The sequence below is a fragment of the Myodes glareolus genome, chromosome 23, assembly GCF_982192425.1.
Source record: "Myodes glareolus chromosome 23, mMyoGla1.1, whole genome shotgun sequence".
Lineage (NCBI taxonomy): Eukaryota > Metazoa > Chordata > Mammalia > Rodentia > Cricetidae > Myodes > Myodes glareolus.
The window spans coordinates 38,017,012-38,033,260 of record NC_142048.1 but is presented as its reverse complement, the minus strand read 5'-3'; the positions used below and the strand labels follow the sequence as shown (position 1 = coordinate 38,033,260).

Genomic DNA, 16,249 nt, shown 5'->3' with positions numbered 1-16,249 from the left:
GTGACCCTCTCATGAGGCTCATTAATATTGCTCGAGTGGATGTCTGTGAAGTGTTTGTTTCAGTGATCGACATAACGCAGTCCAAACGCCCCATCGACAGTAGCTAGTGCCATATTATCTCTGTTCGAACAGAGCAGTAGGAACTTGGAAAGTCAGCGAGGAGTGTTCTTTAGATGAGAGCTGGATGAGAGGAAGACAAGCTATGCAAGGGACACATGCATCTTTTCATTCGCACAGCATCACGTTAGATATGCTAATGATCCTTTGGGTAGGCATGGGGTATATCTCAGGACGAGAAGAGCCCGTTTGCCTAGAGAACAGCCAGCTTCAGAGGACTTAAAACTGTGTATAAAAGGATGAAGTAAAGCTCCTAGCTAGAGAGGAAGGGGATATGGAGAATTTGGACGGTGAGGGGAACCGGGGAGGGTTATGAAGAAACCAGTCTAAGCTTCAGCACCTGTTTGATAACATGTTTAGTCTTGGAATTAAGCAGACATGACATGGAGGTGTCATGTCAAAGACTTGATTGTCTCCTCCGCAGGTTGGAACTCAGAATGTAGGTCTGAGTATGGAGTGGTTAAGGTTATATTTTTTTAAAGTTATGTTTTTAATTATCGTTTTAATTGTACAAATTAGTAGAGCTTGCTAACTCTCCTGCTTCGATCATTGCACAGTGCTGAGTTACACTGACTGTGCTGTAGCTAGAGGAGCTTGTGAGGAAGGGTGGTGTGGCCCTGTGCATTTAGATCCCTGATGCGGTGGTGCAGCCTTTAATTCCAGTGTTGGAGAGGCAGAGGCAGGAGGATCTCTGTGAGTTCCAGACCAGCCAGGGTTACATAGTGATGCCCTGTCTCCAACAAGCAGACAAACCAACCAACAAGCAAACAAGGGATATTTACTTTCTAAAGGAGCCACAATCCAAGGAAACAGAGTACTCACGGATGAGGTGAAAGAGAGACATGACTCATTTTTTTCTTTATTTCTTTTTTAATTTTTAATGATGGAAACAAAAATGTACCTAAAAGTGAATCTCCTGGAAAAACCATTTGTTCTTCTCTGTGTTGTGTCATTCTTTAGACTTGACCTTGGCCTCCTGCCTGGCCTTGGATTTCAGGGCTGGGTGTCTAAAGACGTCCTTGTTGATAACCGTTTTGCCCAAGGAGATATCCACAGAGGACCTGTGGAAATGAGGTGGTTATAGTTACAAACTGTCACAAAAGATGTGATCTTTGATCTCTTGGTGATTTTCTCCTTCCATGGTAGCTGTCACTTCTGGGGGATAGCGGTCAATTCCAGCTACCAGAACATGACTCTAAGGGCGGTCTGAGGTGCCATCATCAATGTTCTTCACCATGATGGATTTGTGTCCAGAATGGCATCCAGCCAGGACCAGCACCACGTTCCCAGGTTTCATCAATTTGCCCTTTCCAACAGCAAGCAGCCGGCACCCAGAAGAAAGGGAAGAAGGACACTTCTGTTAACCTTTCACCTTGTGGAACGTCAGCTTCACTTTCGATTTTGTTTTTTAGTTTAACATTTCTGTATGTCACATGATTAGATGAAACGAGAGATTAACCTGTGCTTTTAGCTGCTACAGTGACGTAGTGGCCAGGAGACACATGTCCTCTTCCGGAGCTGGAAACAGACATTGTGAGCTTCTGACGTCTCTTGATGGCTAAAGCCAAGGGCACAGCTGAAATATTTTATTTTGGAGGACAATGAGCAATTTGTTGGGGAAGTTAATAACATAAAGTTAAAAAAAATCTGCTGAAGCTTTACACTTCATTGGTGTGTGTGTGTGTGTGTGTGTGTGTGAGAGAGAGAGAGAGAGAGAGAGAGAGAGAGAGAGAGAGAGACTCTGTCATAATCCTAAACTATCAGTAAAGTTAATCTTTCCTTTTAAATGGCAAAGAAATGGCTTGAACTCAAAGTACTTGTGTAGCATGCATTATCTAAAACCATGGCTGGGAGGTTGCTTAGCAGTAGAGAGATCTCACAGCGTGTGTGAGGCCCTGGGTTTGATTCCACAGCCCTGCCAAGGAAAATCATTCTAAACACCATCACATGAAACCCTGCAGACACCACCTGGAGATGGTATCTGCCATCCCATCGTCTTTATTTTATAGGTCAGAAAACAAGCAAAAATGGCCAAGTCAGCTGCTGGAGTAACCTGAAGAACTGACTGTTGGTCTCTTGGTGTGTTCCAGGTATTTTGCTTCTACCGCCCACAATCTTCACGAGCAGGGAAACTTTAGGAAGGAGCTGCCCCACCCACCGCTCTACCCTCCCAAGCTGAATGGGTGGTGTCAGAAGTCAGGCAGCATTTGCTGAAGGGCAAGGGAATCTAGGCTTGAGTATCTCTTAGCAGGACAAAGGACTGAGCCAAGAGGTACAAAATAATTATTCTTCAGCAGTCACATTTTTGCTCAAGGCATGAAAATTGCCCTTTTAGACACATCAGCTTTGTCTCCTGCCCCACACCGCCTACCCCGTAGCCCATTCCTACAAATTTGCCCCTGTAACTCTTACAAGAGGATGTTCCTTCTCTTGGAAGATCATTTCATGGCCCTGCCTCTTCCAAGGCTAACTCAGGTGCCCTTCACTCTCCTTTCTTCATCCCTGGCTGTGAGCTTATTGTCCAGGTATGTGTCTTCTTGCCCTTTATCATGTAACCGAGTGCAGGAACCACCACAGGTAGGAATCAGTTCCCGTTGAATGGCTCATCGTCTCTATTTCCCGTTGCTAGTGGGGGATCGAAACGAAATAAGCACCACACAGGGCTGTGTGTCTTGCATTTTGGAGAAATGCTATTGCTTATTCTAATTGAAAAAGCCAAAAGTTAAAGATGCACGCAACCTACTTCCTTTTGAAGGGAACTTCGTCTTGCTGTTTTATGTGCGTGGGTAAAATGTACTCATAAAGCAATCTGTTCGGAGAACAGCGAAACGTTTCGGGGAATTTTCTGCGAAATGTCTTCTTTGTGCTGTTATCGACTTAGTCTGTAAGGACGACGGGGGAGGCAAGAGACACAGATGAAGAGGACAGCTCCAAGTCTGTGCACAGGGACAGAGAAGCCACACAAGAATGTCATTAGGGAAGACGCATGCACATTTCAAGAGCGCCTTAAATTCTTCAAGATCTGCAGGAAGGCTATCGTAGGCTGGTTGGCAAGAGGGCTGTAGGAGCTGCCTCTTTGTCCTCTCGACACTGGAGAACACTGGAGTTACAGGCGTGTGTAACCGTGTCTGGTTTTTACATGATCGCTGTGGATTAGAACTCAGGTTCTCACTCTTATTCACCGAGCCGTCTTCTCGGCTGCACAAGCACTTTTTATCGACACTTCCTGCCTAATATGTTTTCTGAGTTACTGGCGATTGCTCTCACGCCTTTGAAATACGTTGCTCACAATGAATCTGTCATACTGTTTTTCAAGCCAAAGAATATTTTCCCTTTTGGATTTTGAGACAGGGTTCCTCTGCGTAGCCCTGACTGTCCTAGAACTCACACTGTAGACTAGGCTGGCCTCGAACTCAGAGGTCCGCCTGCCTCTGCCTCCCTAGTTCTGGGTTGAAAGGCATACGCCATCACCGCCTGGCCCATTATTTTCTTATATATAAAAAGAAAAAGAACATCTGTTTTGGGGAGGATTAAATGTTGAGATGTCAGACTTGGGGAGGAAGAAATGCCAAACTGTGCCTGTACGTCTCCTTGTGATAAAACAGAAACTCTTACAAGTTAATTGTGTTGTTTGTTAAATTATACCTTTGCCTAATCAACTAAGAAGAAAACAAGCTGCCAACATCTGGAAGCTTGGATTTTGCATATTTTTGCATCTCATGGCTCCTTGACTTGAAAGAAGTGAGCAGTAATTGTCATAGGAATTAAGGCACATGGTGCCAAACAGGGCTCCCCCCACCCCAAATTTACATGGCTTCATGACACCACATCTTTCTTTCACAAAACACGACTATTTAAACTTTAGGTGAGAAAAAAAGTGGACTAAAGACAAATTTCAGAATTAGAAATGTTTTCAAGAAGATTATAAGAATTATTTGTTGAGTGGTTATTATGAGTCACTGGGAAACCCTTTCCGTGAATTATCTTATTTATTCTCAGAAAAACCTTATGACCTCAATATTATTAATAGCAGTCTTTGAGATAAAGAGACGGTGGGTTAAAAAAGTAAATGTTGCCAGGTGTGTTGGTGTACACTTTTAAGTCCAGCACTGGGGAGATGGAAGCAGGTGGAACTCTATGAGTTTGAGGTCAGATTGGTCAGCATAACAAGTTGTAGGTTAGCCAGGGTGTCATAGTGAAGAAGAGGAGGAAGAAGAAGAGGAAAAGGAAGAATAGGGGGAAGAGGAGGGGCAAGAAGAGGATGGAGGAGGAGGAGGAGGAGGAAGAGGAAGAGATGGAGAAGAAGAAAAAGAAGAAGAAGAAGAGAAAGTAGAAGAAGAAGGAGGAGGAGGAGGAGGAGGAGGGATGGCCCAGTTGATAAAGTATTTGAATGAACATGAAAAACTAGACATTGCAACACACCCCTATAGCCCCAGTGTGGAGACAAATGGATCAAAAGATGAATCAAGGAGTTTGAGGTTCACTGGGAGATTCTCAAAAAATAAACATGGAGAGAGATTGGGAAAAGACACCCTTATCTATAGACCCCTGGCCTCCACACACACATGCATACACATACACACCCCTCCACACAACACACACTTTCCTGCTTCCCCCACTAAGAAAGTAGAAGAAGTGATCCAAAGCTTTTGAGACATTAAGTGATATTGCTGAAATTAGATCCCAAGCTAGACTGACATTCTATTTCCCTTGACTGTAGATGTTGCATTACTAGTTACTAATTTGCATTTGAATTTCTTCTACAAAAACCCCACCAGGTGATCTGGCTGTATTCAAATACTCTAATGATCTCGGGAGCCCCATATGAACAGAAGAGGTATGTATTTTTTTTTTTCTGAAATTATCCTCAATATGTATTTTAAGTGGGCTTAATAGCTGTTCATGGTTCGTGGTCACCAGTGTTTGTTGGATGAACAAACTCGCCTGAAAGAGCTTACAGGAACATTAAACTATTAGTACAGGGCATGAGAGTGTCCATATAACCATATGATTCCTCTGCCCCATTTAAAGAAGCAGCTCTTAGCACATGAGAAGCAAACTAAAGGGCCAGATTATCCCACTCCACACGATGAAGCAATCAGTGACCTTTCTTTCAAGTCACCTCCCTCCCAGGATGCTTGGTGTCAACATGTCTTTCTTTTCTGTTCATTTCCCATCCGTCTCTCCATCTCTTTCCCCCTTTTCCATTGCTCCCCCTATCTTTTCCCCCATGTCAACCACAAGATCAGTCTCCAGCATTTCACAAGCCTCAACAACAATGGTTGAATCCCAGAAGCTAGCTAGCTCCCAAATTCATCAATGAGTCACTAGCTAAAACATCTATTTCTATCACAAACATCATTCTTTTCTTTTCCAGACATTAAAGCATTTGATACAATATAGATAGTTTTTGCAAGCTGTATTGCTGGATGACATGGGTGGAGGGGGCACCACAAAGAGCAGGCCCTTTGATGCCGTCCACTAGTTTCAAGCCTGCAGTTACTTATTTATTTTTAATCACTGAGAAATCTGTGTTAGCTTCACTACCTCCATGTCCAGTATTGCTAGTGTGGTGTTCAGGACTTAGCTCTTACAGTCTCAGTCCTCCGCAGAGCCTCCAAAATGAGGAGCTGGGCACAGATGGAGCAAAATAGAAAAAAAAATATGGAGACGTTCACCTTTTCTGAAAGCAGCTCGCTGTCCTCTGCACATTGGCTCTGCACCGGGCAGCATAATGAGATTCCCCCGCACCCCACCCGCAGCACAAAGCGCGAGGCTTCTACTTTGTGAATATGCAAACCGTGTGCGGGAGCAGGTGCAAGCTGGCTGATGGGCTCCGGGCTCCGGGAACCTTCCAGCCGCACTCAGGGTGAGCCCTCCTGCTCTGTGCCTCTCTTCCCTCTTCAGACCCGTCCCAGGGATGAAATCGGAGAAGAAAAGGTTAGCACCTTGCAGCGTGTGTAAATGGACTAATTTGTGGGATCCTCTTGTTTGAGGAATGAAATGGGGAGACCTCTCTAATGAAGCCTGCCTAGTTCTGCACTGAAGTAGTTTTTCCGGCAGTGTTAGACATCTGCTGTGAGTTAGCAATGCCAGCATCTGCTGTAGAGATGGAAAAGGCACCCCAGTGCTTCAGATTCCAGAAAGTCTCGGAGATGCCCTACCTCAAAGGGAATTGCAAAGGAGACAGACACATCTCATGTCTTCATGCCCTACCTGCCTAATACGACACCTGGACTGAGGACACACATATAGTCAGGGTTGTCTCTGACTTCTCTTTCTTAAATAGGAAGATTTCCTGATGACAGGAAAGCCCCAGCATTGTCCTTGGTTCCTATCTTTTTATGTTGAGCCAAAAGTAGGCACCTACGATGAATGATTGAGCGAAACATTCATTTCTCACCCCAGAAATTCAGCAGAAAGGACAGAGAGCAGGAAAAATCTAAGTGTCTGTGTCACCCATGCTATTTGGAGCAGTGTTGAAGGTGACAAAAGGTAAGGTACTTAAATAGTCCCATTAAGACAGCCTGGGCGCTAACACAGTCATTTATCAGGTCCTTCTCAGCCTCATTATGCTCGCTTCATTTGGCTGGGGAAGGCACGGGGGCTCTGTTCTCCACAGCATTTTCAGGTAATTCTGACCCTTGAGAAGATTCTCCAAGGCAGGCAGTGATGGGCATTTCTCTTTCGTCTGGAAACTCTCCTCCGATTAGCGGAGAGAGTAGGAAGTGAAAAGTTTCTGTACCCGGATAAACCCCTCCACCAATGCAATAATCCGAATCAGACCAAATCAAACCAAATTAGAAAAAGCCCAGGTTTAATGGATACAAACACTGCTGGATGGCTTTCCAGACAACCAGAGAGAAAATGGGAAAGGAAGACCGGAAAACCATGTGTTTGTTCTCTGAGGCGGGGATGGGAGTGGGTACTTTAAGTACCCTGTGAGAGTGGTCTTGAACATCTCTGGGGAGCGGCCATCGTTAGGCGGGCTTTCTGTGGGGGTAACTCTGGTGAGGCAACTCCCAGAGGAGGGAGCTTGGGGTGGAATTTGCACCAGAACTTTTCAGACCCTCTGGATACATGGATGCCAAGAGTGTGGCTTCCATCCGAATACGAAATTGCCAAGGTGGTTTTGGAAAAGGTGACCGTGACCATGGACTAACTATGTCTCAGAGTTTTCTTACTTAACTTCACTCTTTGGGGGAGAATCGCATGACCAGGACAAATAAGATCAGCCTGTGGGCTCTCCATGCTGGGACCTCCAGGCTCTGTAGTGGCAGGTGTTGGGGCTTAGTAGGGTTGGGGGATTCTTGACCCAACAATCCTCCTAAGAACACCTACAAAGGCCTTAGAGAGAGAGTGTGACAGCAGGTTCCTTCTCTGGGTACACATCCCAGAGCCATTCCCCTGACGAGACCCATGGTCTCACCACACGCCTGTCTTTAAACACCGTGTTCTCTTCAGCTCCTGACAAGTGTTTTTTTCACAGTAGTGTCCCTACTATTGTGAGTTTTCAAATCTTGTGCCCCTACCAGTATCTCCCCAAGCCACTCAGAAACAGGGAGAGCCTTTGAAAAAAATCAACCTATTTTATTAAATGTTAATAAGATTTTAAAACAAGCATGCACCATTAAAACACTCACCCTAAGAGCGACATCAGTTCTTTCAACTACTCTTTTCGTCTTAAGATTTTCTTTCCTGAAAGTAAGGCTTTTAAAAATAATTTTAGGTAATTTTCTGATATCTTTTCTCTTTATTCTTTATAACACATTTTTATTTGTTATTATTTCTTTTCTTTTCTTTTTGAGTCAGGATCTTACTACATCTCAAACTCACGGCAACCCTTTTGCTTCAGCCTCTGTGTGCCGATATGAGAAGGTGCGATCCAGCATGCTTGGCCCTTCGCTGTTTCTTGATACTTCAATTTCAGGTGTGTGACTATTGATTCTGCTAGGCCAGTCATTATTAGCTCTTATATCCCCATCTTATATGGCTTGCTCTCCCCATCTGCAATGACTATTTCATAATTGTAATGTTATTATCAGCACATTAAATATAGATCACTGCTGAGCCAACTACTGTGATTCATTTTTGTATTAACTCATCTATCACTGCAAACTAAATTTTACCTAAAATTAACAACTTCAAATGATAATTGCCCTTTCTGGCTCATGATCTGTGTGTCTTAATATGTGAATGACTTTAGCTGGGTGGTTCTGGCTTATGGCTTCTCGTGAATGTCAACCTGTAGAAGTTAATTGTACTTTTATTTCACCATAGTGAAATACCAGGAGGCCAGACAATTTACAAATAAAAGAGGTTCATTTATGGAGGCCCAAGAGCGTGATCCTGGCTTATGCTTGTCTCTAGTGAAGGCTTCATGGAGGATGACATCACAATGGTGGGGGCACATGCCATGGGAAGACAGGAAGTCAGGGCAATTTAGAGGTCCTCTCATTTCACATTTATTTATTATGTATACAACATTCTGCCTCCATGTATGCCTGCAGGCCAGAAGAGGGCACCAGATCTCATTACAAATGGCTGTGAGCCACCATGTGGTTGCTGGGAATTGAACTCAGGACCTCTGGAAGAGTAGCCAGTGCTCTTAACCTCTGAGCCATTTCTCCAGCCCCACATTTTGCTTTTTAAGACAGAGTCTCCCCGTTTGGCTGAGGCTGGCCTTGAATCTGATATATAAACAAAGTTCAGTGTATGTGTGTGTTCTTGTGTGTGCATGTGTGTGTGAGTGCAAGGGAGTGCGTGGCTGTTTATAGAGACCACGGGTCAATGTCAGGTATCTCCATCATCTTTCACACGAGTGTTACTGTGTTGCTATTATTTTGAGGCAGGGTCTCTCACTGAACCTGGACCTCACTAATTTGGCTAGAGTGACTGTCTAGGAAGCCCCAGGAATCCTCCTGTCTCTGCCTTCGCAGAGCTGGGACTATGGGCATATCCCACTGAATCTGGCTTTCCCATGGATGCTGGGGATGGAACTCAGGTCCTCATGCTTATGCAGCCAGCACTGTACCAGCTGAGCCATCTCCAGCTCAGGCTTATTCTTGGGAGAAAGAACTCATGGGAGCTACCTTAATCCCTTATTATGGTCTTCTATTATGCCTTGCCTCTTAAAGGTATATCCACCTCCTTTTTTAATTGTTTTTTTTAATTGAACCATATATCTTTCTCTGCTACCCTCCCTTCTTCCCTCCTTACCTTCTGTCTTCTTCCATGATCCCCATGCTCCTAATTTACTCAGGAGATTTTGTCTTTTTCTACTTCCCATGTAGATTGGATCCATGCATGTCTCTCTTAGTGTGCTCTTTGTTGTCTAGGCTCTCTGGATTGTGAACTGAAGGCTGGTTTTTCTTTGCTTTATATCTAAAAGCCACTTATGAGTGAGTACATATATTTGTCTTCTGGGTCTGGGTTACCTCACTCAATATGTTTTTTATATCCATCCATTTGTCTATAAATTTCAAGATGTCATTTTTTTTCTGTTGCAATTGTGTAAATGTACCATATTTTCTTTATCCATTCTTCAGTCTAGGGGCATTTAGGTTATTTCCATGTTCTGGCTATTGCAAATAATGTTCCTATGAACATAGGTGGACATATGTCCTTGTGGTACAATTGAGCATCCTTTGGATATATACCCCCAAAAAATGGTATTGCTGGATCTTGAGGTAGATTGTTTCCTGATTTTCTGAGGAATTGCCATACTGATTTCCAAAGCAACTGTACCAGCTTGCACTCCCACAAGCAGTGGAGGAGTGTTCCCTTTACCCCATATCCTCTCCAACATAAACTGTCATCGGTGTTTCTGATCTTGGTCATTCTGATGGGTGTAAGATGGAACCTCAGAGTTGTTTTGATTTGCGTTTCTCTGATGGCTAAGGATGTTGAACATTTCCTTAAGTGTCTTTCAGCCTTTTGAGATTCATCTGTTGAGAGTTCTCTGTTTAGGTCTATACCCCATTTTTTTTATTGAATTATTTGTTTCTTTTGATGACCAATTTCTTGAGTTGTTTGTATATTTTGGAGACCAGACCTCTGTCTGATGTGGGGTTGGTGAAGATCTTTTCTCATTTTGTAGGCTTCTGTTTTGTCTTGTTGACTGTGTCTTTGGCTTTACAGAAGTTTCTCAGTTTCAGGAGGTCCCATTTATTAATTGTTTCTCTCAGTAATTGTGCTACTGGTGTTATATTTAGGAAGTGGTCTCCTGTGCCAATGCGTTCAAGTGTACTTCCCACTTATTCTTCTATGAGGTTCAGTGTGGCTGGTTTTACGTTGAAGTCTTTGATCCATTTGGACTTGAGTTTTGTGCATGGTGATAGATTTGGATCTATTTTTATTCTTCTACTTGTTGATATCCAGTTATGCCAGCACCATTTGTTGAATATGTTTTCTTTTTTCTATTTTATGTTTTTTGCTTTTTTGTCAACTTCCTATGGAAAAGCAAAAACCCAGGAAAGCCAAAACAATCCTGTACAATAAAGGAACTTCTGGCGACATCACAATCTTTGACTTAAAACTCTACTACAGAGCTACAGTAATGAAGATAGCCCGGTGTTGGCATAAAAACAGACAGGAGGACCAATAGAGCCAAATCAAAGATCCAGATATCAATCCACACACCTATGAACACCTGATTTTTGACAAAGAATGTATATCCATCTCTTAATACCACTGACTGATAAGGCTTCAACACCCTGTGGGAAAAGTCACATTGAGTGATTGATGTCTCTTTCACACACACATTCCTTTACTTTTTCATGAGGGTTCATAAAAGGCTCCTGCCAAGGTAGTATCAGCTCAAAGTTTACAATTTAGTTTACAATTTCATTGTCTAAATCAGGTCCAAGCAAAGATGGTGCTCGACAGCCAACTTTAGAATTCGTTCTCACTGTAGAGACCTGGAAAAGAGACACCTTGTCTGTAGTCCACATACCAGCATGCATTGGTAGAGCAGGCCTATGACAAATGCTAGAAACCCTCCTATCAAAAAGGAGAGGGGGAAGACACACAGGAACCAGTGGTTCATTACAGTTCTTAAATTTAGTGGGGACATGGGGACAATGGACTAGTGAGATGGCTTTGCAATTAAAAAAGCTTGTTGTCAGTCTTGCTGACCTCAGTTCAATCCTTGTGACTCATATGATGGGGAGAGAGACTCCTACAGTTTGTTCTCCATTGTGCACGCGCACACACACACACACACATACACACACACACACACACACACACTTGCTGTGGAATAATCTTTTTGTACAGGGTGAAGATGTGTCTTTGCCAAATTGGTTTAATAAAATGCTGACCGGCCAATAGCTAGGCAGGACTAGGTTCGGCAGGAACACCAAACTGAGAGGATGCTGGGAAGAAGAAGGATGGAGGCATAAGAAGTCACCAGCAAAAAGCAGAAGCAGCAGGAGATGAACATGCCATGCTGAAAAAAGATACTGCCTCGTGGCAGGGTGTAGATAAGAAATCTGTGTTAATTTAAGATGTAAGAGCTAATTATTAACAAGCCAAAGCTATCAGCTGAGCACTTATAATTAATAATAAGTCTGTGGGTTATTTGGAAGCAGGCTGGCAGGACATAGCTATCTGACAGGACACAGAACAGTCCACCTATACACAGTAAGTATAGGTATTGTATTTTGTTTTAATTTAGTAAGACACACTTGATATTTCTTGATTAGGACTCAAGATCTAGGAAGAGTTCTTCTTGGTTCCTGGCTGTGCCCTCTGAGTGTTTCTATCTTCTGAGTCATTTTTCCATTTCTGTGAAAGGTAACTCACGTTTGCAGCTTAGGTATTTTCTCAGTCTGTTTTCTGCAGATAGAAGTTTGAAAACTCCAAACCCACTTTCTAACTGATTCTGTGTTTATTGCTTTCGGTACAATATGGAAGTCATTTTACCAATATAATTTTAGAACCTGGGATTCATGCCATCAGAGAGCAAAATCATACCCAGAAATCTTTGAGATGACCCCCTCTTTACCTGGGTTTCTGCTGAAAAGGTGGTAAGACAGTGTTCTTTAGTTTCTTAGAAATGTTTGCTTTCTTTTTCAGTTTTTAACACAGAGTCTTACTTTGTGGCCTAGAGCTCATGGCAATCCAGCTACTCCTGAAGCTCTGGGATTGGAGGCTTGAGCCACTGTGCCCAATATAAGCCTTGATTGTTTCTGACGTTTTGAAGTCTTTTTTTTTTAATTGCTTCTTTGGCTTCACCTTTACATTATTGTGTTGCTTACACAGCATGCGTCTGTTCTTTGCCCAGGAGTCACTTCGTGATTTTAAAAAGCATTTTTCATATAAGATGACAGAAACGTTCCCCTTGTTATGTCTTACCTACTTTTTATTTAATAAGTCTTTCCTGCTGTGATTACCTACTCCCAAGTTAGATTACCACATGACTCTTGAGTTAGATTCCCTAATAAACAGATATACTTTCTATTTTTTATTTAAAATAGACAATAGTATTTCTAAACTTTTACTCCCATGTAATAAGAGGCCCCTGTGCCCTACTTTCTCATAGGATTTCCTCCATGTGTTGATTCGGGCTTCCCTCAAATGCCATCAGTCCTTCCTTCCTAGCATTATCTGGTTTTTGTTTATTTCATGCATGGTCTTGCTATGTGGTCTAGACTGGCCTTGAATTTGTTCTCCTCAGTCTCCAGAGTGCTGGGGTTAAAAGCACGTGACACCACTGTTTATAATATACAACTAACACTCTGCCCAAAGTCTCCTGTTCAGTCCAGATCCGCACCTATCCCTTAAGGTTTCTGTTATAGCTACATCCGACTTCCAGAAACACTTTCACGCTCCAAGTTGCCTCAGTGGCATAGAATAGAAATATACATTGTTCTGTGCTTTCTGTGTGTGGAGGGTCTAGATTTCAGGGGTGTTTTGGGCAGATGGTCTGACTTGTCAGAGTGTTGACTAGGGACCCATGGTATCTGCAGTGTTGGGTCGGGTTCCTCAATCTGCTTCCTGGATAGCTCATTTGTGTGACCGGCAAGGTATGCTGTCTGTTGGCTAGCTCTAGGTCCTAAGGTTACTGAGCGTTGTTGTGTAGTGGAAACTGGCTTCCTCCAGAGCAAACTGGTCTGAGGGATCAAGCTGAAAGTCTCAGTGCCTTTTCTAACCTAATGCTGAATCTCACAATCATGTCCGCAAAGCACACTTGTTGCGTGGTCAGCCCTACTGAAATATGGACAGGAATAATACAGGGAGTGAAACCCAGGAAATGGGTAGCGTCGGGACTGTTTTAGAAGCGGGTTATCAGCATGGTTTTCTTGCTAGGTTTTTCCTGTGTCTGATAATTGCCATGGAGGATGCTGGATCTCCTCCAACACTTCCGTATCTTTTAAAAATACATAGGAATTATTCTTCCAAACCCAGAAAAACATCAGAATATGTGCACTTGCGTTATTTTTATCCTGTGGTTGCCATTCTTCCATAGCCAAACATCGTCCTGTTCCTTCCAGACTGACTCCTTTCTAAGTTTTTAGCCTGGCTTTCACTGCAGGACCTCCTTTTGCTGTTCTTCTGTATTCTAACTCTTGTTCCTTTTATCCCCCGATGGAGTTTGACTGTGAAATGTCTCCCAGAGGCTCATATATTGGAACTCTGGGTACCCAGCTTGTGGATCTGAATTTGGAAGGTTGGGGAACCTTTAGGGGTGACGTCTTGCTGGAGGAAGTGGATCACTGGGGTGTGCGTTGAGGTTTTGTAACACAGTCCTCCTTCCTGCTTCCTGTCCATTTCCGCAGTCCCCATGCAGTGTGACCATCTGCCTCCCTGTTCCCGAGGCTGTGCCCTCTCTGCCATAATGAGTGGTATTCCCTTGGAAGCATAAGCTAAAGTAAACACTTTCTCTCTCAGCTGCGTCTGCCAGGGTGTTTTCTCATAGCCACAGGGACGGAACTAGTACAGTACAGCGCCTCTTTGTCTTCGCTGCTTTTCTTCTCCTGCATCTTTATTCCAAGCTCTAGGAACCCGAGAACTCGGGAGATGAGAATGTTGAGTTCCATGTGTCCGGAGATGTCTTCCATTCCTTCTTCCTTGGGTCCTTGACTGCACACTCGCGTTGCAGAAATAACTAAAATGGGACTAAGGAGTTTGGTGAATGTGGGCGGGGTTTGCCAAGTTATAGGCTCACTTGTAGAAGATCAAGGGATGAACAAGTCTACTCTTCCATTGATAGATTCTCTCAGAAGACGAACCTTCCACTCTCTCTGGTCCCTAGAACGGGAGGGGAATGGTAGGCCCGAGGGCCTCACAGTTCACGGCACTGCCGGGTTTGAATCACTCCGCACACGGCACCAAGCCTGCCTCGGGTGCTCTTTGACGCAGGGTTTCTCACTGCAGCCCAGGCTCACCTGAAACCTACTACGTAACCCAAGCTGTCCTTGAACTCACGGAAAGCCTCCTCTCTGCCTCTTGAGTTCTGGGATAATAGGCATGAGTCTCCACACCTGGGACACCAAGACTCCTTAGTCCCTAGCTGAGCCTTCTGGCTCCAAGTTTGCAGTCCACTCTCTCCAGAAAACAAGAAACCATGCCTACTTCTCAGGCAGAAGTGAGCAGGGACTAGTCACCTGACTCCTCGGGTTCAAGAGTTCAGTATGGGCCCTTTCAAACAGACCTCCCTGTTTGTCATCACGTGACCACCCTGAACTGCTCCTTTCTCCTCTTCTGGCCTAAACCAACCCCTTCATTTATCATCCATTTTTCTCCCACCTACGGACATTAGCTTCTGATGTCTCCCTTCTCCATCGCCATTTGCTTTGCCTATCGGCCGGCACCCTCCTTAACATTTGCATGCTTTGGAAGGGAAAAGGAAGAGAAGTATTTTTGTTGGTTTCCCTGTGCATAGTGGGTAGAGTCTAGGAGAAAGATTTTGACTTGCAAAAGTAAAGGAATAACATAAAGACTCAGAAATCACCCTATAGCCACTGCAGACAAAATGGCCCAGAGTGAGCATGCTCTTTTACACCCAGTCTTCTGGAAGAGGACTCTTTGCACCTCCACTGAGCAGAAAAAGTGTATCCCTTCCCCGGCACCAGCCCACGTCCAGGCATCTGAGCAGTGTTGCCAGCTCGGCTTCTGTGGCCAAGGGAAGCAGATGGCTTTCAAAAACTGATTAATCTCTCTTCCCTTGCTTAGGTTTCCAGCTGTGGTTCATGCTCCCCTTCCTGGCATGGAGCCATTGCTTCTGAGTTCTTTTGTCCCTGGCAAATTGTCAGAAACATGGCTCTCTTTTACTACATCTCTCTGGTCACCAGTTTCATATTGCTGGGCAGCATGGCTTTATTTATAGTAAAACCACTCTTAGGTGGGGACCTTCGCTCCCCTGTAGAATGAAGCCGACTTCTTCATCTAGTGTCTGACCCGGTTGTATGTCCAAAATCAGTTGGAGTTTCTCAAAATCCCAGAGGTCTCTTAGTAACTGCTAGAGCTGGACCTGCCAGAGAGGTCACTTCCGGGCCCTGTTTCAAAGTCACACGGCACAGCATGAAACAAGACAGAATTGTTGACCGTTAGGTACAGGAATCTTGCAAAGGGTTGGCCAAATTTCGTAGCCTTGAAGTAGTCCATCTTGACATTTGGTTTGGGGATTATTAACTTCTTCTAAGAACCTGTTTCCTCTAAGCAGGGTGTTCTGAATCTGTGCTATGCATTTGGAGAGTCCAGGGAGCGTGATCTCATGACGCATGCCCAGACTCTACTAGGAGAGATGCTTATAGTCAAGGGGCTTGCATTTTGTAAGTTCTCCAAGAGGCTTTGGTTAAGAATTGTTCTAAAGGAAGTCTCTGAAGTAGAAAAGGCAGCACAGTACCATAATTATTAAAAAAGAAAGAAAGGAGGGAAGGAAGGAAGGAAGGAAGGGAAGAAAAGAAAAGAAAAACACCTCTGGACACCCGGGTGCAGGTCCTGGTCTTCGCTGAGCCCCCCCCCCTCATTTGTAGAGAGGTCATATTCTTTGCCATCCATAGTAGGACACATTTGGTAGCAAGGCAGAGACTATTAATAATTACATCAGGACAAGAGGCATAAATTGAGACTGTCTGGACAATTCGGTCACCTAACTCATTAGTCAAATGAGAGACCGGAGCAGATA

At 44.0% G+C, this 16,249-nt stretch overlaps 1 pseudogene across 1 annotated transcript in view; it reads right to left on the bottom strand.

Moving 5' to 3' along the window:
• Positions 1-986: 986 nt before the first annotated feature.
• Positions 987-16,249, bottom strand: part of LOC148118343 (large ribosomal subunit protein eL27-like) — a 32,260-nt pseudogene continuing 16,997 nt past the window's right edge. The window contains exon 2 of the transcript XR_015736130.1: positions 987-1,423. The product of XR_015736130.1 is annotated as a large ribosomal subunit protein eL27-like (transcript). The remainder of the gene's footprint in view (positions 1,424-16,249) is intronic.